This window comes from Pinus tabuliformis, chromosome 6 (genome assembly GCF_031772625.1).
Source record: "Pinus tabuliformis cultivar Carrire ecotype Pingquan chromosome 6, CPIR1, whole genome shotgun sequence".
In the NCBI taxonomy this organism is placed as follows: Eukaryota; Viridiplantae; Streptophyta; class Pinopsida; order Pinales; family Pinaceae; genus Pinus; species Pinus tabuliformis.
The window spans coordinates 566259861-566285658 of record NC_142292.1 but is presented as its reverse complement, the minus strand read 5'-3'; positions in this window follow the sequence as shown (position 1 = coordinate 566285658).

Below are 25798 nucleotides of genomic sequence, written 5' to 3'. Positions count from 1 at the left end.
GTAGTGGTGGAATCATGTTAAATCCATTATAATTAATCGAGAAAGAATCTTGGAATATGCCAAAAACAAAGAAGATATTATCAAAAACTTCAACAATCTTTATAAAGATTCAGGAAATAGTGAGGAGGAAGCAGTTAGGATCATGTTAGAACATATTCCAAAAATATTTCCCTAGGAGGGTAATAAATCCATTCTTAGGACAATGATAAAATAGGAGGTATGGACGAGCTTGAACTCATTTGATCTAGACAAGGCTCCTAGGCCAAACAAGTTCTCGACTCATTTTGATCAAAAGTGTTGGAATGCTATTAAGTTTGATATCTGCAGAATAGTATATTTTTTCATAAGAATTTTAAAATTTGACGCAAAATAAATTTTTCCTTCTTGGAATTAGTTCCCAAATATGCAAACCCCTCCTCCATTACGATATTCCGGCCTATTTTCCTCTACAATGTGTCCTATAAATTATGTCTAAAATTATAGCCTTTAGGATTACACTCCTTCTTCCCAAATTGATATTTGATAATCAAGATGTTTTTGTGGTTAATCAATAGAGTGTTGATACTATTATATTGGTACAAGAGGAAATTCATTCCAGAAAAGTTATAGGGGAGAAGGGAATGATCATACAAATGGATATGGAAAATGGCTTTTATAGGTTGAATCATCACTTTATATTTGATGTATTAGGAAAATTTTGATTTTATGATCATGTTATTAAGTAAATATATTCTTGCATTGTTGTCCCATATATCTTTCCTTTGGTTAATGAGAGGTTAGATGGATTATTTAAAGCTTCTAGGGGTCTAAGAAAAGGTTTCCCTCTTTCTCCTATTCTTTATATTCTTATGGCAGACTCATTGACTAGGAAATTAGATTATGAAATAAGAATATGAACTTGATAAGAAATCAAATATGTTAGAGGGATCAAGAAAATTAACCACTTACATATTTTGGATTACACCTTGCTCTTAAGAGGAGATTTGATTCACATTGATTCAAGATTTAAATCATCTCTAGAAAATTTTGTTTCCACATTAGAAGGATTGATTAACAAAGAAAAAAGCCAAGATTTTACCTAGAATGTCAATAGATTGATCTAGGACCATATTTTAAGAATTTTGGGTTTTCCAATTTTTGAAGCTTGAAAGGAATTTAAATATCTAGGTATGTTGATCAACTTGAAGCCATATCCCCATCCATGTTGGCTTCCCATTATTTTCAAATTTAAAAGGAAATGTGAGAAATGGGGACTTAATTGGTTGAATCCAGTGGGGAGAGCGATTCTAATAAAGGACAATTCTAGTTGCTTTACCATTGTATCAATTTTCATCCCTCATTGCTCCTAATGACCCAGGAAATTGAAAATTTCTTGTATCAAGGGGGAAATCCAATAAAAAAAAATCCATCTTTTTAAATGGGAAATTATGCATTCTCCAAAAATTCAAAGGGGGTTAGGTATAATATATTTATACTTGATGAATTTATCCCTCATGGAAATTGATATCACAACAAGATAGGTGATGGAATCAAGTAGTTTTATAAAATAATTTTGCTAGAGATAAGAAACCATGTTTGGACTTCCCTATTTTTTTAATGGAGGAATGTTAATTTAGAGGATTTGGACAGTAGTTTCCCCTAGATAAAGGATAATCTTACCTATTTTTTATATAATAGAAGATATATCTACATTTGGATTTGTTTCATAATGTGTGTCCACCACTAGGAGGAATTAAGTCCCTTCTCTCTCAGTGTGAATGGCTAGTGGGCCGAGGAAAATATTCTTTGGTGGATATCTCTTCATGGATGGAGGATGGTTAGTGGAAGGAATTTCATTTGTCAATGCTCTAGAAAATCTAAAAGTGCACACATGATTGTTCGAAGGATTTCTCTCTAGATGTACTTTGAGCGACTAGGAAGAATAGGATTTAAGGGGATGGAGAATAGCGGAATGCATAGTTAAAGCGGGATATTTATCAACGCTCTTTCTTCATTCCCCGCTATAAAATCAAGGATTTGGGAAAATGTATGAAACAAAAATGGATTTCCATTGATAATCATCTTTTATTGAACTAGTGTTCATAACAAAATCCTAACAACTAATAATTTGAGGAAAATAGGAATCCATGGACTTTATTGTTGCTCTATTTCTCAAAATAATATTGAATCAATCTAGCCTCTACGTGTAGAGTGAAATTTTACAAAATATAATTGGGGATATTTCATGCAAGTATTAGTAGGAAGAACGGTTTGGCCCTCTAATGTGAAAATTTAATGAGTCTTGGGAAAAGCATTATGTAGGTAATTTTAAAGGAAATTCGATCTTCAAGCAAGTATGGATGGCCCTTCCCAATTTCTTGTGTTAGAAGATGCAATTTGTAGAAATAGGGTTATATTTTAGGAATAAAGGAATTGAACTCAATAAATATATTCTTGAGCACTCTCATTATTAGCAGAGCACTAACACATAACAGAACAATGCAATACAACCCCACATTCCTCGGACAATAGAGAATAATTCAATTTCTCACAATTTAATATTCAGAGCCCTATTCTAGGTACAAATATTTATAAGGTTTCCCCTCATAAAGGTAAATGGAAATTGTGGCTATCTCAAGAGTAGTTCAAGCACTTGATATTTTCTTAGACTAAGTATATTTTATGTTTTAATGAAGCCTTGAAGAACAATGGGTAGGTGGAACATATGCACTAAAGATTGACGTGGGGTAGCAAATGTTTTCTTCATATGTTCCACTATCATGTTCAAGATGTGATCAAAATTGAATCTACCAAGGTTGACCACTTTCTTGCTTTTAGTTGCTATGATTCCCATTTATATCATTGGAAAGTGGCCTCCTATGATTATGGGAGATACTAGTTGGAATGGATCAACATCCATGGCATTTGATTATGGTTGTGTAGTTGGTTCCTCTTCCTCTTTATGGGCCTTAAAAACATCTTCTCTTTTAATGGCTTCTACTTTATCTTGCTACCTTTTTCTTCCTTTGATCTTTTATTCTACTTTATCTATCTCCTCATTCTTTCTTCCTCCTATTATTTAACATTAATTCCTTGGGATATATATGTTATTCTTGGTCCTGCTTCATTTTTTTCTCTTGTTCGACTAGCTGCCTCCTACTGAGCAACCTATTTTTAGGCTAGGATTTCCTTTTTAGCTTGATCCTTTTATTTTTTAGTTTGAGAAATATTGTAACATATTTGTGAATACCATTTGATAAATTTAAAGCATTATTTTCTTTCTTCTCCTCTTCCCAAATCTCTAACCGGTAATCCCACATGTATTATCATGACTTATAATTATTTTTCATTGCAAATCTTGGATCATACATGTGGAATTTTAGGTCTCCAAAATGGAAAATCACCAATGCATCATAATCCTCCTCTTCTTTCTTCATATCCTTTAACTAATATGTTCCCAGGTGTAAAATCATGCATGGCTATGGATCCTTCTTGTCCCATCAAAGTGCTCCATCTACCCTTTTGTAAACCTAATATGTTATTTCTTGAAATAACGCTCTATCAGTTACAAACTTAGGTAGTAGATGGGGAGGTTTGGTTGCTCCAAATATTCTTAGGTAAATTCCATATTGTTCCACAAACCAATCACCAACTTAGGACACTACCTACTTGGCCCTCTAGGACATACATGAAATAGGTTCATTAAATGTGACCTCATATAGTGGCACCAAGAATTTTAAAATATCTTTGCATATTCCTATACATAGTGGTCCTCCTAAAAGACTTTGCAATATATATGGACTAGTTCATCATGAATTGTCCACTTCCATCCTATTTTTGGGAATTCATGTTTGGCACAACACTATCCAATATATAGGAAACCATGAAAAATCAAGAGTGCTAGCCTTCTTTAGGATTCTAGACATGTTTAATATTGTCCCTCAAGGATCATGAAATGATATCTTCCCATTTAATATTCTTCCCTTGATTACTACAATGTACATGAGTGGTACCCATCCTTTAGGGAAGGTCTCAACATTATATTGACCATATAAATCACATAGTGTGGTAGCTACTATATGGAATGGAGATTTGACATGTTTACTAGATATTTATTGTTTTCCTAGGTCCTAAGGGTTCCTCTACTAATCCACCATGTATTTATCAACTCTCTGGGAAAAATATTGAAACATATTAGCTAATATTCATCTAGGTTTACTTCCTTTTTAGGAATCTTGTAGTACATTTCAATGTTTGAGGCATCAAATGAAGTGATGGGATTTTTGTGGCTATCCTTGATCATGGATTCCTCATGATAAAAAAATTTCACCAGCCACTCAACATCCTTGACACATGGAAGAGCAGGTGGATGAGTAGCCACTTTAGGCATCCATGATCCCTTAGCAGCCTTGTAAACCTTTGTATCTAGGTCATCTGGAGGTTGGTTTCTCTCTTAAACTACCAATACACTTCTAACCATGTAGATGTGGTATATTTATAAATGAAGCATAGAGTATCCTAGAAATATGAACCAGATGAGTTTGCAGGTCCCTTTTCATATAAGGTCTCAACCACTGGGGCTTTATAGACCTTGTTCATTACCATGTATGTGATCCTCCTACACATCCAATTAAAAACCAACCTAGATCCATCTTAAATCCAAATATACCGAACACCAAAAGGATCAAGTTTGGAGTTAAGATTTATCTAAGATGATACTCTTGCATTCCATAATGGACTTCCTCAAAACTTTGAATAGGATTCATCATAACAAATGCCATGGAAAAACACCATGGGCTTGTACACCACCATTAGTAAACCCATCAAATGACTAACTCAAAATTATATATAATTTTTAATTTTTAATTTTAATGTTGATCAAGTCAACATAACATTACATTTCATAACACATTACATAATGTTTTGCAACGTCATCGTGTTACTTGGCTACATTGTGTGTCTTCTTGCAAAAATAGGTATCCATTATGAAAATTAGATCACAATGTTATATTCAAGGAAGTACGCAGTTTGGGTTTAAATCTAGTTGTGCTTGTCTACCAATTCATTTCATAGATTTTAAAACTAAGATTAAGGGCTTGGACTCCTTTGATATAGGAAATAAGGTTAGCCAAGTGTTGGGCGATTTAATTGTATGCTAAATCCCTCTCATTTAATTTTTCAACCTGGGGGTTTCTTAAACTTAGAAGCAAACAAAAATATATGGGACCTCAGATGAAACTGGTGTAGGAAGTTTGTTTAGAATGGAAATGCATACTACAAATCTAAACTATTTTGAAAAGAGAAGATTCAGATCTATTTTATGAAAGCATAAAAATGTTTGATCAATGGAATTAGTTTACTTTAGAAGATAGGGAAGAGTCTCTTGTTCAAGAGTCCTCATTGTCCTTCTACAATATTTCTATAATAACATTGCCAAACATATAAGAAAGCAGGAAAGAAAGCATATAAATGAAAGCAAGTAAATATTGTTTTTAGTTAAGTTCTTAGCTCATGGAGGAGAGTCTCCTAAATTAGGAGGCCCTGGTTATCATTCTCACATAAAAACTAGCTACTGAAAGGAAATCAATCTTCACATAAATGTAATCTAGGAAAGCATATAAGAAAGTAAATATTTTTTCAGTTCAGTCTAGCTCCTGGAGAAGAGGCTCCTAACGTAGGAGTTCCTAGTTGTCCTTCTCACATAAAAACTAGCGACTGAAAGGAGATCAATCTTCACACAACAAAACATGGCCATAACATGAATTCATACTGAAATTATCTACAAGTATTTACAGCAAAGAAATAATATGAACATCCAGAACTAAAACTAGTATATTCACAACTATGAACATTTCTCAAAGTGTAACTATATTGGTATAGGGATCCTTCCATTCCTCAATGAGCACACATGAACAACTATCACACCTTAAGAATCAAAGAATACTTGTAACTCATGGTTTGGAGAAAATGATATTATTAATGCTGAATGAACAATCATAAAGCTGATGCTAATGAATAATTGATAACTGTTCTTCTTCCTTTGAAGGATGCTCCTCTTATTTATACATGAATTAAGGATATCTACTCGATAAATGTAGATCCCTTAAATATCTACTAGATCCATACTTGTCTCAAATTATCCCTAAATACTAGATACAAATCGTATGACACATCAAGATCTCCATGATCTTTCTCCTCAAAATATGGTCCACCTTTTGAGTTGAAATTCGAATTTGACATTGGGAGGCCACATAAGGGTGCCTTGGAAACTTCCAAATGATCTACACATGTCATCAAACTCAAGCCACTTTTAGGTATAAGCAAATACATGTTACTTATCCAACTTTTAATCATAAATTCACTCTAAATACATGAAATTAATAACTTTGTAAAATGTAAATGTGAACTCATGTAGTAATGATAATGTAGGTTTATGTAATGATAATGTGATGGAATGAGGTGACAAAATGAGGATAAAGGTGAAAAATAGAGTGAAAGTGAATGTTAAGTTATTGCATGTCCTTATGCAATCTATTGCATTTATTCACTTAATCATGATTTAATCTTTTTGAATTGTCTTTCTTGTATATGAACTTTGGTTGATATCGATTTTTTTAACTTTGCATAATTTTGTTTTTGACAACTTTGTTCCTTTTTGCAAAGTGTTCTTTCTGAAAAACATTCGGTTGCAACCTATTATTTTGGTTGGTTCTTGTGTGACGAAAAAAAATTGATTAGTATTGGTTCTTGTGTAGCAATACTTTTGTTGTTTTTGTGTTGCATCAAAAGACTTTGAAAACATTTAATCAACCATTCATTCTTCGATCATTATTTGCAAAACATGTAACATTTGAATCATAATGCAATAATAGTTGTTTGGAAAAATTATGTTGGTTAGGATGACATGTGTGTAAAGGACATATATGACATATGAAAGGTGATAATGAAATATGAATGTGAATATGAGGTATGAAAATGAACATGGTGAAACATTTTCCAAAAATTATAATTGTAGTATTAAAGGAATTATATGATAAAAAGCTAGAAAAGAACATACCTTTACTTACCTAAGTGGACAGACTGTGTATATGTAGATTAATGTAGCTCCTATTTCTGAAACATGGAATGAAGAATACACGAATATGATCTGCATTTTGGTTGCATACATGATGGATGAAGTTGTGAATGTGGATCCTTTATTACTGCTGCTGAATCTGTTCCAAAGTATAAAATGGTGTTGAATCTGCTACTGAATCATATAGTCTTCATGTCGTCCCATATCGTGGCACAATTCTTTTCATGTGAATAAATGTGTTGATGTCGAACATGGAAAGAAGTCATTGGATTACTAGCCATTGATGAATGGCGTTAACCAATGCGATGCAAACTCACCATTAATGTCAATGAGTGCCAAGGTACCAAAGCACATCTTGCGAAGTGCAAATAAATGAGTTGATATCGAGCCACTTGCAAGATCCAACAAACAAGGGACATTAATGTATTCTCATTGTTCATTGGCGAGAAGACTTTCCATTAGGGCATGCAAGCCTCAAGGTACTAATAATGACTCTAGTCTTTGTCCCAGATAAGGTATTGAGGTTGATGGGTCAAGACTTGTTGAAAGGTGGGCCTTAAGGAATCCCACATCAGTTAACGTGAGTTCGTACAAAATGATTGGTAGGACTATAGATACAATATGTTATGGTCAAATAGTTTTTATGGCAAGGAAAACAAAGCAATGTAGAGAGATGAATGGTTTATTCATGAGGCAAAAAGATGAACTGAAAAGAAGGAAAAAATGTATGCGACTCAGAAAAGTAGACATGTATAAGTCATGATGGATGAGGCAATCAATCAATGGACTTTAACATGGATTACTAATGAGGATTTGAAGGAAAGTGTGGGTAAACATATCATGACGCAAAACATTTATGTGTAGCGACAAATGTCGTGACATATGTAATTATATCCTTCAAGCTTTCAATGATGAATGTGATTTTTGGAGATCACATCTGCATGAACTTGGATCGTCTGCGCACCTGTAAAATCTCAGTACAAATCCTGCATGAAAAATGTGAGAGATTTCTTAAAGATATAAAATGCAAGTATCAATGCTAGCAACAAAATAAAATAAAACAATTTTTTTTTACCTGTTGCCTTTGCTCACTAGTTCCTAAATCCAAGAAGAAAAGTTAGCATAAAATGTTTTCAAAAATTATGAAATGTCCATTTGCAATTTTTTTTATTTTATTTGTTTTTAATTGTTTTGATTTTATTATTATTATTATTTTATTTTATTTATTTTTTTGTTAAAGGCTATGGATAGCCATTAAATGAGAACCTTTCCAGTACAAATGCATAATATTCCATGCAAAGGAACTCAATGAATAATCATGATGGCCAACACCATTTGAGATGCAACCCCATAGCTCTAATGAATTGCATTTGATTGTTGACCACAAAGATGTCCCGACTCCTGATTATCTATCTGAGACTACATGTAGATTTCCCTGTCACCATATCACCTAGAAATTAGCATATTCAAGAGCTTGAATCCAAAATGAAAAAACAACAACTCTGCTGAACTCAAGCATGGTATTCTTATTCATATAACACATCATCATCCTTTTCATCTTCATCTGAATCATGATAATCTCGAAGCATCAAATTTTCCATAGTTGCATTTCCCAGCAATGCATTGAGAATTGAATGATTCCACAAAAGAATCATTCTAGATCGTATCAGTCTTATCCGCTCTGCAAAGGCATGCCAACTAGATGGACCACCAACTCCATCGTTAGAAGATCCTCTTGAAGAATCTTCCGAAAATGAATCAAGATGTTCAGGTTTGCTTGAGTATTTTAGAATATAGAGTTCTTGTGACTCTAGTGCCTCAAAATAAAATGCAAAGGGGAGAGGTATTCCAACAACTTGAGCATGGCACACACATATAATACAACCCATCCATTTCTTGCTTATGAACCCTACCAAGTAGTTCAATCTGCAAGATTCCCCCAATGCACAAAACTAGTCTTGGAAGTTTGAATGTTTGCAATCTATCCTCCTGCTGCATCATGAAAACGGGTGATACATATGTCCAAACATAGTCTTCATTTGTAGGTTCATTTGTTGGCATAGGCCTATCAATCATTTGATAGGTAAGCTCAGTTGAAAGATTGGTGGACTAGGAAATCAAGATCCTGTGGAGGGAAAGATCACAGGAAATCACATAAAGATAGGATAGCAATTAATTCAAACAGAGACGCTGATTTTTGGAAGATTTTTCTCTGACCAAGTTTAATGGATGCGTAAAAAACTGATAGCAGTTGAAACCATTGTTTATCGCCACTCACTCCACTAAGAAGCTAGTAATAAATTCAAGTAAGAAGCATGCTTTAGGGATGGCCCTCATTCTGTATCAAAAATATGCCATATGATGCCTTAGAAATGCATCATACTCTACCTCAGAACTATGTCATACTTTGCCTCAAAAGTACATCATACTCTGCCTCAAAATAGATGTGCGAGTTCCCCTAGAATGGTCACATGAGGTGCTTCACACCAATTCTGTTAAGTTCTTATTAATCCTCGCTCATAGATGACACCCTGTTATGTTTGGCATCTGATGCACAAAGTTCATAACCCACACAGGATCATTGACCAAGGCAGCAGTGAAGCGTCCTAGGCCAGGATTCATGTCCATGATATTGCGGTATCTTCCTGTTGATGCCCCGAAAATCGTTGTATCAACATTGGGGGATAACCACCCAGTCTGGACCTTAATACAACTCCTTTTCTGTTTGGAATGGTGGCTCCGACTGGGGATAATGGGACCAGTTTCCCAGCAATGAATAAACGGGATGAATGAATGATTGATTGACTAATCTAATGATAAGCGAATAAATTAATTTATCAGCGAAATAAAAAGAATTACTACTAATCCCGGGAACTATTGTACTTTGAAGTGTAGCGCTTGATGATCTATGTTTATTAACAGGCATGTAGACGACTCCATCTAATAAACATGGACATTTACTCATTCAAGGATTACTTTGCTTAAATAGTTAAACAAGGTGATTAACGCAATATTGCTACACTCATTATTTATATCATCAATACATATATGATCAAAAGAAAAGCATTACCATAAACATCCAATAGTGGAGGGAATAAAGAAATGCTGTTAAAACACATACATATATTCGATAATAGCAAAGGCGATCAAATAACAATTCATATAAAAAGAATGGATTCAGACATAGATAATAGTACCATATGAGCTGCGAGTCACTCTCCAATATCAATCGCTATTTGAAATTCTTCCTCTAACGCAGAAATACTTTCAAACAAAGACAATAGTGCACATTTGCATAAAAGCTTCTTTGCCAAAATCAGAATGATTGGTCCAATTTTATAAAAGAATATGCCTGAAGTACAGTAGTGCAACTTCAGGTTTTAAGTCAAGTACAAAACTTTACGACCCTTTCCAAAACAATGAAAGGGTCTATAAATACTAAATTAAACTAACTATCTATGAAACTGAAATCCTACTTAATTGGTATCAAATGATCTTGAATATCTCCTTCTCAGCAATCTGGCAGTCGGCGGCATGAATCATCAAGTAGGTTGTTTGCCTTTAAACTTGAGCTGACTTATCGCAAGCATTGGCTCCACTTCGGGCGGTCTGTTGAGGCGAGAGTTAAGCTGGGCGGCATAGGTGGCATCCTGAATATCGGGGATAATATACCCGATTGCATCTGTAAGGCATTTGAGGGAGGCTCTTTGACTGTGTGGTTTTACCAAGAAGAACCAATAGGTGTCCCATGTTAAACTGTTAATTCCAGCAATTACTCTCCCCTTTTCCTCTAGATCTAGATAACATGACTGCTCCAATGTTTTCACCGCTGTCAATTTACCTGGAGTGCATTGGGAAATCATGTTTGACAAGTAGAGAGTATTATTAACCAATTCAACCAAATTACTTGTGGTTGATTTGCATCTTGAAATTGCCCTCTCTGCTTTCATTAACTGGGACTGCCATTCTGTAAACAATATTTCTTTATGTGACTCTAAAATTCTTGGTAAATTTGCCGCTTGTCCTTGATCGGTATCTTGCCAGTCAAGAAATTCAGTTAATGTTTCTTTAGCTTGATCCAATTCTGTTCTCGCCTTTTCTGTTTGTTTACTTATTGATGCCGTCAATTCGCATAGCGGTTCCGCCTGGGCGATTTGTTGACATAGAAGCTTGATTTGTGTTATTAATGCCTTATTTATCTGTAATGCTTCCAATTTGAATTCGGTTATCTGTGGAATGCCCTTTGTCTTCTCAAGCTGTGCTGATAGTTGAGCAATCTGCTCATCTTTTGTCTTCAGCATTTGTTCATTTGCTGCCCTCAATTGTGCCAAGTCTTCCACAATTTCTGGTGGTATATGTGAATAGGCGTGGGGTCTTGTGGAGTCCACCTCCAGCCGAGTACAGGAAACTCAGAATTAAAACACAGGGTATCTAGTATATAAGCACTGTAGTAGAATGGGGGAATAAAACTTTCTGAGACGGAAGTTTTAGTTCTAAAACTAAGAACTGTTGTAGCTAGCTTATCTGACAGTATGGTTGCCCAATCCATAATCTCACTATTACATGCTGCTTCCATCAAGGGAACCATTTCTATGGTGAAATTAGCGAAATCGTGCAACCCCCACAATCTACACATCATTATCCCAGCATAACAATACGAAGAACATAGAGAATCAACAAAGTACTTACCGGAAGTTCCATGCTTGTGTTTCACCGGATTTTGCCTCCATTCCCGAATGGGTTCGGATTCAGTTTCGTTCTCACTTCAGAATTTCTCCAGAAATGCCTTGTTGTACTTCTTTTCTGGCTCAGGCAAATGGTACATTTTCCTCAAATCGTCAGCCTTGAATGAACCAAAGATTCTCCCATCTTTGGTGCAGAAGGTTCTGTCTGTGATTGGGATTTCCTTAATTGCCCACTTTACTACATCCGTATATGGGAGAATTTGTTCCCGAGCCGCTATCCGATGAAGGAAAGAGTCGGCCAAGTCTTTCAAAGTACCATCAAATTTTCTACTGGAACCCGTTGTAGCTTGCACTGCCGTCACATTTGGTTCTTTGGCCTCGATCAAATTATAGGTACTTTGCCAAGTGGTCTTGCCAAGTCCTGAACATGTAGTATCAGATATTAATACTTTCTTTTTAGTTGTTGGATCAACGACGGCTTGTCCTGTGGCTGGTGTAGTGGAAGCGACTGTGGTTTTCTTAGACTTCTTCCCCATTCTGTTTGAATCTATTACTTCGGAAGAATTCTGCACAGTAGTGGAAATAAGCGTAACACAGAGAATTGGTAGCGAAAACCAAATACGAGTGATATATATTGATCAATGCATGATGAGGGATTAACTTAAAGTGGCCGCAGATACAATCTATGAGAAGATTTTTTAAGCTTACTATTTCATTAAATGGCCATTAAAACATGCCAATCCTTTAAATGCTCATCATATCTCTTATCGGCCGCATGATTTGTTTAAGCCTGCCTTGGACGTTTTGGCAGTTGAGCGCAAGTGAATCACTGTTTGAAAGATAAGGCCTTAAATACGAATTAATCATAATACCTCTGCTTTAACGGCTTTTTGAAGTTTGCGCTTTTGGCTTTATCGCAATCGCGTGTCGGGGAAAACTTAAATCTTTATATTGACACCTTTTGAAATCCCCGATCACCGATAGCGATATCGCATCGCATCACATTGGGAGTATGGGCACTTTAAAAAAGCATGCATGGTATATCCTCGATCACCGATAGCGATATCGCATCGCATAAGAGCGAAAGGTATGTGATCGCATCGCATCGGAGCGAAAAGCATTTAATCGCATCGCATCGGAGCGGGAGGCACTTTTGTTATGGGAACTTATTATTGCCAATATCCGATAGCCTACTGCATGTCATCGCATCAGAGAAAACCAACGGGCCTTTAAGTTATGCTTCCTTTGTCATTGCGATATGCGATCTTGCGATCGCTTTATCGCAATGATAAAAGATTAATTATTTATATTATAAGACCAAATAATTGGTTTGTCAAAAAGGTTTTTTATAATGCTTTCATTTTGTTTTTCGGACCTTTTTGAATAATACAAAGTTGATACCAATTAAAAACAAAAAGGGACCCATTTCATATTATAGTTTTGTGAATAAAATTGTATGAAATGGGGGGTTGTTGTAGAGCACAACAATTGGTGATTCGCTGGAAGAAACAGTTATCTCTGAAAAGTATGGAAATACTTAAACTTTTTCAAAATAGAGTTCTCATCAAAGGGGAAAATTCTAATATAACTAGGTATATATGCATTCCAAATAAAATAAAACTATCTTTGCTAATTTCCTCTCTTGTTTAAAATTAGATACATTCTAAGTTTTAAATTGGCCTTTTGTGGTTGATAGTGATAAAACAGAAAAACTTTCCAAATCAGCTTTTAGAATTGACTCCTTTGTCATAGGTAGAGCCTCTGCTGCCAGCAAACGTTCATAGTTTCGACAGGGATACCTTTTTAACCATGCTATTGTCCATTGTCCTGCTCATTTCAGAGTATGATTATCAGAATGAATTCAAAACATCTTTTTCATATTTTGCATTTCTTTTCCACTTTTCTGCAATTTTGTAAGATAAAAAACCATTGTCCTAGTTTGGTGACCAGCTTAGTGACAATGCCATTCACTGGTAGTAATTTAACCGAACAAGTTGGCTCGTGATGAGACCCCTTGTCTTATAATTCTAAGCCATTACCCTGTTTTGGTATGCAGTATTGGTAACGTCGGTTAAACTATTTCCCTATGATCATGGTAAGCAGGCTTGTAATAAGACCTCTTATCTTTTATATCAAATATTTTAGAATTACACTCTGAGTAATCATAAGCTTTGGTGAGTGGGATGGACAATTTTCTCCTTAAGAGTAAATGGATGACAAGGTAAGAGTTAAAGATGCTGAAGTTGGATCAGTTTCTATTCTGATATTGATAACCTTTTTGTGACCAATTTAAAATCATAAAATGATTTACAATAATTCTAAACTTTGAGAAGCATTCACAAAAATTGAAATGTAGTTTTCAGAATGCAATTACACCTAATTTCCCAGAAATTATCCCTTTTGTTTAAGATCTCTATTATTTTAAAAGTAAATATCAACCCTACTCTGTTTTGAGCAACTTTCAAGTACAACAAAGGTCAATGGTAGATATCTCACAACTTTATTTTCTAATGATCCTACAAACTACAAAATTCTAAAAAAGGGGGAGAAGGGGTTACCTTCTCAATTGAAGAATTTTTTTAAGATAAGGCCATTAACAGGGAGAGAATCTCTCAAACCTGATAAATCTTGTAATATGAAGGTCGAATGGCCTATCTTCTCACAGATCTGAAATGGCCCAAGCCACATCTTCTGAAACTTGGTGTGTTTTCCCTTGTCCTCATGGGCTTTGTCCCATTTCAGAACTAAATCACCAACTTGAAATTGTTTTGAACCGGATGAGACTAAATCAAAGGATGACTTGATGATTTGCTGATGTTTGGCATGAATAACTTTGGCTTTTTCTCTTTCCTCTTCTAATTTTAAAATTTGGTCATGTCTAAGTTGAATAGAAGAAGAAGGGCTTTCCTCAATAAACTGCACTAGGGCTAGAGAAGAGAGGACAAGATTTGTTGGTAGTACTGCTTCTTTCCATATACAATTTTGAACGGGGAAGATCCTATGGAAGCCTTTTGCGTTACCCTATCAGCCCATAGTGCAAATATTAAGGATTTGTGCCATTTTTTATGATTATGTTCAATGGTTCGCTTACTAATTTTAATCAGATTTTTGTTTGTAGACTCTGCCAAACCATTACCTTAGGGATAGTAATTAGCAGAATATTTAATTTAAATCCTCTTTTAATAGCGAAATCCAACATAGCATTACCTGAAAAGTAAGATGCATTATCAAAAACAAGAGAATTTGGGACACCAAACCTGGTAATGATGAATTGATCTATGAATTCAATGATTGCCTCAGAATTTGTTGTCTTCAAAGGAAATGCTTCAACCCATTTAGTACAATAATCAGTGGTGGTAAGGATATACTTATGCTGTTTGGAAGAATGTGGAGTAATTTCCCCAATGATATCCAATCCCCATTGCTCAAATGGCTGTTCAATGTTGACTGGTTGTAAAGGGAAAGCTGGTTTTCTTTGCCTTCCACTAGAAGTTTGACAATTTCGGCATTTCCTTACATATTTATGAGCATCTCTAAACAGAGTGGGCCAGTAATATCTAGAATGAATGATTTTGTGGGCTGTTGTATTAGCTCCAAAATGTCCTCCTGCTAGTCCATCATGTAATTCCTGCAAGACCTTTTGTGCTTCAGGTTTTTCTAGGCATCTTAATAAGATTGAATCATAATTTTGCCTAAAAATCACATCATCAATAATTGTGAAATTTTTTGCTTTTAATCTAATGGCCCTTTTGTTTTTGTAAGACAGGTTAGCAGGTGCATACCCATTTTTCAAATAAAAGATTAAGTCAGCATATTGTGATTTCGAATCAGTAATACTTATCTGGTTGATTTCTTCGGTTTGATCTGTATCACCTGATTTTGGAATGTTGGATGCTCCTGCCAATAACCTGCAAAAACCTTGGCCTCTAACAATCTTTGCTGGTTTAATTTCTAAATCATATTCTTGAAGTGTTGTAACCCAGTTTGCTCTTTTTTCACCTAGTTCTCTTTGGATTAATAGTTGCCTTACTGCAGGGAAAGGAACTATAACTTTTGTGTGGGCTTTTAAAAGGAAGGGTCTGTAATGTTTGACAGCTTTATATACAGCAAAGGCTTGTTTTTCTACTTCGGAGTAATTCAATTCAGCACCTTGAAGATTTAAACTATAGAACGAAATGAGTGCTTCCGAATTGTGATCGTTGATCTGTGTGAGTACTGCTGCATAAGATAAATCAGATGCGATAGTGTACAATGTGAAATGATTAGAAAAATTAGGGGTATTTAAGGCGGGGGCATTAATTATTGATTGTTTGATTAAATCAAACGCTTCCTTTTCTACTGATCCCCACTTAAAGACTGAATTTTTCTTAATCATAGTTTGAAGTGGCAAAATGATTTTTGAAAAGTCTGGAACAAATCTTTTGACAAAATTGATTTGGCCTAAAAATGACTGCATGGATTTTTTATTATGAGGGAAAGGGATTTCAGAGATTTCTTTGATCCTATCGGGATCAATATAAATGCCATCTTTAGACACAATAAAGCCTAAGAGCTTTCCTTGGTCAAGAGCGAAGAAAGATTTTTTAGGGTTAAGTGAAATACCATATCTTTTGCAGTGTTGAAATATTTGATTTAAATCATGCAAATGATTGGACTTCTCCTTAGAAAATACAGTAATATCGTCTAGGTAGACGACTACTGTTTTGTTAATCAACCCTTTAAAAGCTATATCCATCGCTCTTTGGAACATCGCTCCTGCATTAATAAGTCCGAAAGGCATTTTCTGATACGCATATGTTCCCCATTTTGTTCTAAATGTGGTTTTGAGTTGGTCATCAGGATGGACCAAAACTTGGTTATATCCTGAGAAACCGTCTAGAAAGGACATTAACTCAGAGCCTGCTACTGATTGGAGTATCTGCTCCATAGTAGGTAATGGGAAATTATCTTTTAATCTCGCCTTGTTCAAATTTCTGAAATCTATACAAATCCTAATGTCGCCATTTTTCTTTCGTACTAGCACCATATTGGAGACCCAGTTTGAGTGCCGAACGGGAAAAATAATCTGAGCTTTCAAGAGTTTATTAAGTTCAGTTTTTATTTGACTCTCTAAGTTCGGATGTATTTTCCTTAACTTCTGCTAAATTAGTTTCTGTTCGGGAAGCATTGGAATGGTATGCTGGATGATGGATGTGTCATATGTCTTTAAATCATCATATTTCCAAGCAAAAACCTATTTATTTTTTCTTAACAGTCTATTGAATGCTTCCTTTTCTTCCAAGGAAAGTCCTAATCCTAAATTAATGTTTTGAGGAGTTTGCTCAGTGCCAAGGTTTATCAATTCAAACCTTAAGGTAGAACTTTGGAGCTTTGTATTGGTCATAGGTTTAAACCTATCTTTAATATCATAAAGATCCTCAAGCTTCACCACAGGCTTAGGGATTGAATTCTCCTCGGGTTTACCTCTCATTTGAAGGTCATGCTCGTTTTCTTGAATGATTTGATCATCATAGGACTTTTCGGAAGTTAAAAACTGTAAAATGTCTTCATCATGGTTGGATACTCTCCAATTAGTAATATTGTCAGGAATTGATGGCCTAAAAAGTAATTCTACTGAAAATCTATCTGGGCTGTAGTCTTCGGAAGGTAGGAGCTTGGAAGCAACATTGGCTAGCAGGTCGGCTGCCGAATTTTGAGACCTGGGAATGGAAGAAATATTGAATGTCGAAAAGTGGGAGGTGAGTTCCTGTACCAACGATTGATAATGTTTGAGATGGGTGGAAAGACAATGAATTGTATTCCTTACCTGTTTGATGATAATTTCATAATCTCCAAACACTTTCAAATATTGAACCTTGAGGTCAATAGCTTTATATATTCCTTGGACTAAGGCTTCGTATTCTGCTGTATTATTCGTGCATTCAAACTCTAACCTACAGGACAACATTGTTTTTTCTCCTTGCGGGCTAATCAAAATACATCCTCCTCCTGAGCCCTCACTAGATTTGGACCCATCAAAATATAATGACCAGAATAAAGAAGTATTAACAATTTTATTTACAGTTTCCTCAGTATCATTGAAACATCTTGACCTATCTGTTTGTGAAAAAATTTCGATCTGAGATGTAAAATGGTTTACTAAGAAAGGGGATGGTTGGGCAACGAAGTTGCCAAAGAATGACTCTGATGAATAATTCCCCAAAATGTTGTTATTAAATGCTATTGGTTGGTTTTCTTATTCAAATTCAGTAACTGTATGGGTCATATGCTTTTCCCAATCGATTCTTATTTGATTTGGCTTACCCTTATAGGGAAGCCACATATGTGACCAATCAGTAGATATATATCCATGTAGTTTTTTAGACCAATCCCTACTCAAGATCAAACCATAAAATTCAGGTATATCGACGATCAAAATATCAATCCTTTGTACTATTCTAGGATCAGCAGATAACCTGATAGTTACGGAGTTGATCTCTCCCAAAACCTGTACTTTAGTCCTGTCCAATTGTACAATATGAATAGAAGACTTCTGGGGTTCAATGTTAAGTTTGGAACAAACTGAAGCTGGCATTATGTTAGAAGATGCCCCTGAGTCAATCAAGCAGTTGTGCAGGTTTCTATTGTAGATTTCATAGGTTAGAAGGAAAGGTGGAGTATGAGAATTTGATCTATCTCCTATTAGGACTGTATCAGTAGCTTCGACCATACCAGAAGGTGGTTGACCTGTATCGTTTGCAGCTTTAGCACTGGGAAGAGGTGAAGTAGGAACAACATTTAATTCTTTGAGAAGCAATTTTTGCTGATGTTTCAATTTACTAAGTTCAAACATGGTAATGTTTGCCTTAGTCTTTTTCATGTCATCAACAATATTGTAATCCATTGAATCAAACACTACCAGTGTCTTAGATGTTGATGGGATTGTTGAGGTTGAAGGTTGGTTTTGTGGAATTGTTATAGGTGGCTTTTTTGGGGGTACCTTTTATTTTGTTGTAGCAGCACCTGCACTTCTTTTCTTCGAAGTTGTCTAAATAGGTTCGAAGGTACCTCTACTCCTGGTAGTGACAGGAAATGCTTCTTCTTCGTTTTTTGTATCGGAGTTAGGCAATATAAAATCCCACATTCCATGACATTCAACAACTTCCTCTTCTTCATCAGTTGGTGTAGCTGTTTCTTCTTCTCCTTCTTCAAGATCTGAATCTGTATTTGATATAACATTTGGTGGTTTTGATTCAGTTTTCTTGTAATTTCTAAAGGGTCTTTTGGTTGAGGTTTCGGCTACTTGTTTTTTGATTTCAACCATTTCATTTGACATAGTTTTGAGGACCTTTTGTAGACCCTCCATGTCATATGGATCTTTAGGGGTTTTCTTCTTTGAATCATCCTTAAAAGAAACTTTTTTGGCTTTTCTATCTTCAAGAGCAGCTTTCTTTTCTAGAGCATTAATACGTTTCTCCACAGCAAGTGCTTCTTTCATGTTTTCAGCTAAAGTAGGTTTTCCAACCCTATCTACAAAAATAGCTATATTGGCAGGTAGGGCAGTTATATACCACTCACTTCGGATTTGCTCACTTGGTTTGGAGGCCGTTGGGATTTTATTCAAGAGTTTATTGAATCGCGCATTAAATTCCTTAATTGGTTCCCTATGCTCTATCCTAAGATTGGAGAGATCATTTATTAGTGTAGCCAAAGACCTATCATCACCATACTTAGTAAGAAACTATTCTTGGCAAGTCGTCCAACTGGTAATGGAACCAGAAGGTAAAGAAAAATACCAGGATCCTGTTGATCCTTGCAAGGTATAAGGAAAAAGCCTAACGAAAACATCTTGCTCCGTTACTCCTTTCAAATTAACTGCCAACATGAAGTTATTAATATGTTCCTCAGCTTGTGTTCCATCATCTGGGTTAAACTTGGGTAGCCATTTTTCAGGTGCATCAGGTAATGCATGCAATGGAGCAGGCATATTGACTGCACCAGGCCTGGTCCATGGATCTGCCATTGTAACTGCAGTAGTGGATAATATTACTGTTGAACTTACAGAAGTTTGGGAAGGAGTTGATATTAAATATTGCGCAGTTTGGGATGTTGCAGTTGCTAATCCCTGATGAACAACAATGTGTGATGAGGGAGTGGATGGTTGACTTCGCACGGGGGAAGATGAGATGGAGGATGTGGATGAAAGTTCTTCACTGTCAGATCCTTCAGTGTTCTTCTTCGCCTTTTTCTTTTTGGGTAAAGGGAACTCAGTAGGTTCAATACCAAGCTTTCCACTCTGAAGTTTGGTGAGAGGGTAAGGTAAATTGAACTGCGAAGTCGCACTGCTTTGAGATACCTCAGATTTCTGTGGTGAAATCGAGAAGCTCTGAAGTTTGTGGATGAGAGACTGAACTTCAGGGGATTCAAGACTTAGCTATTCTGGAGTATGATGGGTTTGAGCAGTGGTAGTTGACTCCTCTTCTTCTTGTTTGGATACTGGAGAACCAGCATGCAATTGGGAAGTACGAGGTGATGCGGAGGGAGAATTACTCTTAGAATGGCCTGCAGATTTGGGTTTGCTTGCCATGCACAGTTGATGGCCCTCCTTCTAGCGCCAAAAATGTTGATGCCCCGAAAATCGTTGTATCAACATTGGGGGATAACCACCCGGTCTGGACCTTAATACAACTCCTTTTCTGTTTGGAATGGTGGCTCCGACTGGGGATAATGGGACCAGTTTCCCAGCAATGAATAAACGGGATGAATGAATGATTGATTGACTAATCTAATGATAGGCGAATAAATTAATTTATCAGCGAAATAAAAAGAATTACTACTAATCCTGGGAACTATTGTACTTTGAAGTGTAGCGCTTGATGATCTATGTTTATTAACAGGCATGTAGACGACTCCATCTAATAAACATGGACATTTACTCATTCAAGGATTACTTTGCTTAAATAGTTAAACAAGGTGATTAACGCAATATTGCTACACTCATTATTTATATCATCAATACATATATGATCAAAAGAAGAGCATTACCATAAACATCCAATAGTGGAGGGAATAAAGAAATGCTGTTAAAACACATACATATATTCGATAATAGCAAAGGCGATCAAATAAGAATTCATATAAAAAGAATGGATTCAGACATAGATAATAGTACCATATGAGCTGCGAGTCACTCTCCAATATCAATCGCTATTTGAAATTCTTCCTCTAACGCAGAAATAATTTCAAACAAAGACAGTAGTGCACATTTGCATAAAAGCTTCTTTGCCAAAATCAGAATGATTGGTCCAGTTTTATAAAAGAATATGCCTGAAGTACAGTAGTGCAACTTCAGGTTTTAAGTCAAGTACAAAACTTTACGACCATTTCCAAAACAATGAAAGGGTCTATAAATACTAAATTAAACTAACTATCTATGAAACTGAAATCCTACTTAATTGGTATCAAATGATCTTGAATATCTCCTTCTCAGCAATCTGGCAGTCGGCGGCATGAATCATCAAGTAGGGTGTTTGCCTTTAAACTTGAGCTGACTTATCGCAAGCATTGGCTCCACTTCGGGCGGTCTGTTGAGGCGAGCGTTAAGCTGGGCGGCATAGGTGGCATCCTGAATATCGGGGATAATATACCCGATTGCATCTGTAAGGAATTTGAGGGCGGCTCTTTGACTGTGTGGTTTTACCAAGAAGAACCAATAGGTGTCCCATGTTAAATTGTTAATTCCAGCAATTAATCTCCCCTTTTCCTCTAGATCTGCATAACATGACTGCTCCAATGTTTTCACCGCTGTCAATTTACCTGGAGTGCATTGGGAAATAATGTTTGACAAGTAGAGAGTATTATTAACCAATTCAACCAAATTACTTGTGGTTGATTTGCATCTTGAAATTGCCCTCTCTGCTTTCATTAACTGGGACTGCCATTCTGTAAACAATATTTCTTTATGTGACTCTAAAATTCTTGGTAAATTTGCTGCTTGTCCCTGATCGGTATCTTGCCAGTCAAGAAATTCAGTTAATGTTTCTTCAGCTTGATCCAATTCTGTTCTAGTCTTTTCTGTTTGTTTACTTATTGATGCCGTCAATTCGCATAATGGTTCCGCCTGGGCGATTTGTTGACATAGAAGCTTGATTTGTGTTATTAATGCCTTATTTATCTGTAATGCTTCTAATTTGAATTTGGATATCTATGGAACGCCCTTTGTCTTCTCAAGTTGTGCTGATAATTGAGCAATCTACTCATCTTTTGTCTTCAACATTTGTTCATTTGCTACCCTCAGTTGTGCCAAGGCCTCAGACAACTCTTTCTGCTTCTAGACTACGCTCTGATCAATCCTTTGTTTCTCTTCTCTCAATTGTTGATTTAATTGATTATTTATTTGTTGTTGTGTTAACAATTGCTGTTCTGCCTACTCCGCTTTCTGTTGTGCTTCTGATAGCTGTGCTTGCAATAAAAAGATTTCCTGGTCTTTTGTTTTTAATAAAAGACTCACCTCTGATGCCTTGTCTATTGTTGCTTCCGAATAGGCTCCAGCATATTGTGATAGCTTTGTTAGGTCATCAGAGGGGTCGAATTCCTCCTTCCAAACCACATTGCCCGTGACCATCTGTTCTGGGAAAAGGGAAGGTTGATCAGTCCTTCTCCTCTTCCTCTGTCGTTTTACCATAGCTTTGTGTCTTCGGCTATAGAAGACATCCAAAGGAGGAATTTATTCTATCTACAAAATAATTTGATCGGAGGGATCCTTTGGTATTATTTCTACTTCCTTTGAACTGGGTAGGTCGCTGGTTCCAGTTGGAACCTGTTTTGAAGTGGTCTCCTGTGTATCTGCCACTTTTGAAGTTTCGGTGTCTTTTGAGCACTCAAGATTACTGATAATTGAATCAAATTGCTGCCATTCCTGGAGCAATTTGGGATCAATTTGAGTATCCACATTTACCTCTATGTTGCTCTGTTCCTGCCTTTTAGTCTAGGTTTACTCCTACACTTTCTCCTGCTCTTTGCTCTGCTCTTTGTTCTGGGTTTCCTCCTGCACTTTCTCCCGTTCTTTTGTTGTAACTGGAGGTTCCTTAGTATGTCGCTGTTCAGGCTCGCTTGGTCTTGTTTCTGGGGTTGTCGCTAACAGATCTAGAGGCAGAGTTTGCAACCTCTGTTCTCTAAGTCTGTTGAATTCAGCTAACCCTTCATCTTTGTATTGCATTATGGCCAACGATCTAACTTGATACATTGATTCAACTGAAGAGAACAGGTCATCAAACTTATCTTCTACATGATCAAACTTTGTTAATTTGGCCTGTTCAAGTGCATTATAGGCGACTTTGTTGGGATCAAATCGCCTATTTGGGAGAGTCACTAGAGTTAATGATTTCATTTTCGTAGCTTCTTTTTCTGCATGTTTGAAATCATGCAAAGTGTAGACACCACATCTCAGAGGAAAGGAGGGCCAGACCTGCTTCTTATTTTTCTTCAGAGTTTGTGTAACTCCTTCGGCAATAATCTGATAGGTTATCTCCCTTGCCAGCAGTTTATCATGTATGTACAAAGGAAGAACATGAGGTTCGGCTTGGCTGCCGAAAATTCTTATATAAGTAAATTTCTCCTCTCCGAACCATCTTCCTATTGATGTCAAATCAATCCCTGCTTGGTAAGAAATCTTGGGAGCAGGTTTATTAAAAATAGAATAATGAATCGGTAACATAAAGCCATTGCAGACTTGGTACAAATGGTGCTTATAGGAAGTCTTCCACAATTTCTGGTGGTATATGTGAATAGGCGTGGGGTCTTGTGGAGTCCACCTCCAGCCGAGTACAGGAAACTCAGAATTAAAACACAGGGTATCTAGTATATAAGCACTGTAGTAGAATGGGGGAATAAACCTTTCTGAGATGGAAGTTTTAGTTCTAAAACTAAGAACTGCTGTAGCTAGCTTATCTGACAGTATGGTTGCCCAATCTATAATCTCACTATTACATGCCGCTTCCATCAAGGGAACCATTTCTATGGTGAAATTAGCGGAATCGTGCAACCCCCACAATCTACACATCATTATCCCAGCATAACAATACGGAGAACATAGAGAATCAACAGAGTACTTACCGGAAGTTTCATGCTTGTGTTTCACTGGATTTTGCCTCCATTCTCGAATGGGTTCGGATTCAGTTTCGTTCTCACTTCGGAATTTCTCCAGAAATGCCTTGTTGTACTTCTTTTCTGGCTTAGGCAAATGGTACATTTGCCTCAAATCGTCAGCCTTGAATGAACCGAAGATTCTCCCATCTTTGGTGCAGAAGGTTCTATCTGTGATTGGGATTTCCTACATTGCCCACTTTACTACATCCGTATATGGGAGAATTTGTTCCTGAGCCGCTATCCGATGAAGGAAAGAGTCGGCCAAGTCTTTCAAAGTACCATCAGATTTTCTATTGGAACCCGCTGTAGCTTGCACTGCCGTCACCTTTGGTTCTTCGGCCTCGATCAAATTATAGGTACTTTGCCAAGTGGTCTTGCCAAGTCCTGAACATGTAGTATCAGATATTAATCCTTTCTTTTTAGTTGCTGGATCAGCGACGGCTTGTCCTGTGGCTAGTGTAGTGGAAGCGACTGTGGTTTTCTTAGACTTCTTCCCCATTTTGTTTGAATCTATTACTTCGGAAGAATTTTGCACAGTAGTGGAAATAAGTGTAACACAGAGAATTGGTAGCGAAAACCAAATATGAGTGATATATATTGATCAATGCATGATGAGGGATTAACTTAAAGTGGCCACGGATACAATCTATGAGAAGATTTTTTAAGCTTACTATTTCATTAAATGGCCATTAAAACCTGCCAATCCTTTAAATGCTCATCATATCTCTTATCGGCCGCATGATTTGTTTAAGCGTGCCTTGGACGTTTTGGCGGTTGAGCACAAGTGAATCACTGTTTGAAAGATAAGGCCTTAAATACGAATTAATCATAATACCTCTGCTTTAACGGCTTTTTGAAGTTTGCGCTTTTGGCTTTATCGCAATCCGGTGTCGGGGAAAACTTAAATCTTTATATTGACACCTTTTGAAATCCCTGATCGTCGATAGCGATATCGCATCGCATCGCATTCGAAGTATGGGCACTTTAAAAAAGCATGAATGGTATATCCCCGATCGCCGATAGCGATATTGCATCGCATCGGAGCGAAAGGGACGTGATCGCATCGCATCGGAGTGAAAAGCATTTAATCGCATCGCATCGGATCGGGAGGCACTTTTGTTATGGGAACTTATTATTGCCGATATCTGATAGCCTACTGCATGTCATCGCATCGGAGAAAACCAACGGGCCTTTAAGTTATGCTTCCTTTGTCATTGCGATATGCGATCTTGCGATCGCTTTATCGCAATGATAAAAGATTAATTATTTATATTATAAGACCAAATAATTGGTTTGTCAAAAATGTTTTTTATAATGCTTTCATTTTGTTTTTCGGACCTTTTTGACTAATACAAAGTTGATACCAATTAAAAACGAAAAGGGACCCATTTCATATTATAGTTTTGTGAATAAAATTGTATGAAATGGGGGGTTGTTATAGAGCACAACACTTCCTTGACCCAGCTGTCATATAAGCATGTTGTAGTTTGCTACCCCGTCATTCCATAGTTTATATACCTGACCTTTGGAGTTACGGAGGTTTCCATTTTTCTATACCAAGCATCATCAAAGTTATCATTTTTACAAATATGAGGAACCTTGTAAGCATTTCCATTCTTCACACATTCCATGTGATTCATGGGTTTTTGCCATACAGCAAGATCACCCTTTTCAAACGTTTGGGAACATCTTTAATATCATCTTTCTCTTGTTTTAGGTCTTTAGGAGTTCTTTCCCATCCTCTATGATTTTTTATTTTTTATATTTTTAATATTTTTTGTATTTTTTAATATTTTTTTAATTGTTTATTTTGTTATTGTGTCAAAAAGTACAAAAAAAAAGTAAAATACTTCCCAGAGACAAGCGAGCGGGAGCCTGGAGCAGCCTGCGTGAGAGGAACTAGATAGCAGGAGCCTAGTGCAGCCTCCGAGGC